Below are 2530 nucleotides of genomic sequence, written 5' to 3'. Positions count from 1 at the left end.
ACCTTTAACTCTAGCCATATAATCACTCAAGCATCCTATCTTGAAAGCATTATTCTTTAATTCTCTACCAATATAAGCATTAAAACTTTCTTGTCTAGTCATGAAGTCATCAAATTCATCTAGGCATGGGCTATGAAATTTGGTAGACGGGATTTCAACTTTATCATATCTATAGAGAGAATTTACCTTCACTACCTGTGTCGGGTTATCAAGAAAATGTGTTTCTTCAACAGGTAGATTAAGACCATGTATTTCTTAAATAGGTGGTAAATTCTTAACATCTTCAGCTTTAATACCTTTTTCTTTCATTGATTTCTTTGCCTCTTGCATATCTTCAAGACTGAGAAATAGAACATCCCTCTTCTTTGGAGTTGGTTTAGGAATAGGCTTAGGAGTTGGCTCAATTGACTCAGGAATTGCCTCAGGAATTGGCTCAAGAAGAGTCCAATTATTTTCATTAGTCAACATATTATTCAATAACAATTCAGCTTGGTCGACTGTTCTTTCCCTGAAAACACAACTAGCAAACTATCCAAGTAGTCCTTGGAAGCATCGGTTAGTCCATTATAAAAGATATCAAGTATTTCATTTTTCTTAAGAGGATGATCAAGCAAAGCATTAAGTAATCGGAGAAGCCTCCCCAAGCTTGTGGGAGACTCTCTTCTTTGATTTGCAAAAAATTATATATTTCCCACAAGGAAGCTCGTTTCTTATGAGCAGGGAAATATTTAGCAGAGAAGTAATAAATCATATCTTGGGGACTATGCACACAACCAGGATCAAGTGAATTAAACCAAGTTTTAGCATCACCCTTTAATGAGAACAGAAATATCTTAAGGATATAGTAATAGCGAGACTTCTCATCATTAGTAAACAGGGTGGCTATATCATTTAACTTGCTAAGATGTGCCACAACAGTTTCAGATTCATAGCCATAGAAAGGATCAGATTCAACCAAAGTAATAATCTCAGGATCAACGGAGAATTCATAATCCTTATCAGTAACACAGATAGGTGAAGTAGCAAAAGTGGGGTCATGTTTCATTCTAACATTAAGGGATTGCTGCTTCCATTTAGCTAATAACTTCTTAAGATCATATCTATCATTGCAAGCAAAAATGCCTCTAGCAGCTTCTTCATCCATAACATAACCCTCAGGAACAACATGCAATTCATAATTAGGGGGAGAACCTTCATCCTCACTATCATCAATAATTTCATTCTCAATAATTTCATTCTCTCTAACCCTAGCAAGTTGTTCATCAAGATATTCACCTAATGGCACAGTAGTATCAAGCATAGAAGTAGTTTCATCATAAGTATCATGCATAGTAGAAGTGGCATCATCAATAACATGCGACATATCAGAATTCATAGCAGTAGCAGGTTTAGGTGTCGCAAGCTTACTCAAAACAGAAGGAGAATCTAGTGAAGAGCTAGATGGCAGTTCCTTACCTTCCCTCGTAGTTGAGGGAAAATCTTAGTTCTTTCGTCTTTCAAGTTCCTCGTAGTGACCAGCAGATATAAATCCCAAGTGACTAAAAGAATAGAGCTATGCTCTCCAGCAACGGCGCCAGAAATTAGTCTTGATAACCCACAAGTGTAGGGGATTGCAACAACTTTCGAGGGTAGAGTATTCAACCCAAATTTATTGATTCAACACAAGGGGAGCCAAAGAATATTCTCAAGTATTAGCAGTTGAGTTGTCAATTCAACCACACCTGGATAACTTAGTATCTACAGCAAAGTATTTAGTAGCAAATTAGTATGATAGTGACGGTAACCGTGACAAAAGTAAAGATAGCAGTTTTGTAATGATTGTAACAGTAGCAACGGAAAAGTAAATAAGCAAAGCACAATATGTGAAAAGCTCGTAGGCATTGGATCAGTGATGGATAATTATGTCGAATGTGATTCCTCATGTAATAGCTATAACATAGGGTGACACAGAACTAGCTCCAGTTCATCAATGTAATGTAGGCAAGTATTTCGAATATAGTCATACGTGCTTATGGAAAAGAACTTGCATGACATTTTTTGTCCTACCCTCCCCTGGTAGCGGGGTCCTAGTGGAAACTAAGGGATATTAAGGCCTCCTTTTAATAGAGAAGCGGACCAAAGCATTAGCACCTACTGAATACATGAACTCCTCAAACTACGGTCATCACCGAGAAGTATCCCGATTATTGTCACTTCGGGGTTGTCGGATCATAACACATAATAGGTGACTATAGACTTGCAAGATAAGATCAAGAACTCACATATATTCATGAAAACACAATAAGTTCAGATCTGAAAGCATGGCACTCGGGCCCTAGTGACAAGCATTAAGCATAGCAAAGTCATAGAAACATCAATCTCAGAACATAGTTGATACTAGGGATCAAACCCTAACAAAACTAACTTGATTACATGGTAAATCTCATCCAACCCATCACCGTCCAACAAGCCTACGATGGAATTACTCACGCACGGCGGTGAGCATCATGAAATTGGTGACGCGGGATGGTTTATGATGACAACGACGCTG

The sequence above is a fragment of the Triticum aestivum genome, chromosome 6B (genome assembly GCF_018294505.1).
Source record: "Triticum aestivum cultivar Chinese Spring chromosome 6B, IWGSC CS RefSeq v2.1, whole genome shotgun sequence".
In the NCBI taxonomy this organism is placed as follows: domain Eukaryota; kingdom Viridiplantae; phylum Streptophyta; class Magnoliopsida; order Poales; family Poaceae; genus Triticum; species Triticum aestivum.
Note: the sequence above shows the minus strand (reverse complement) of the source record.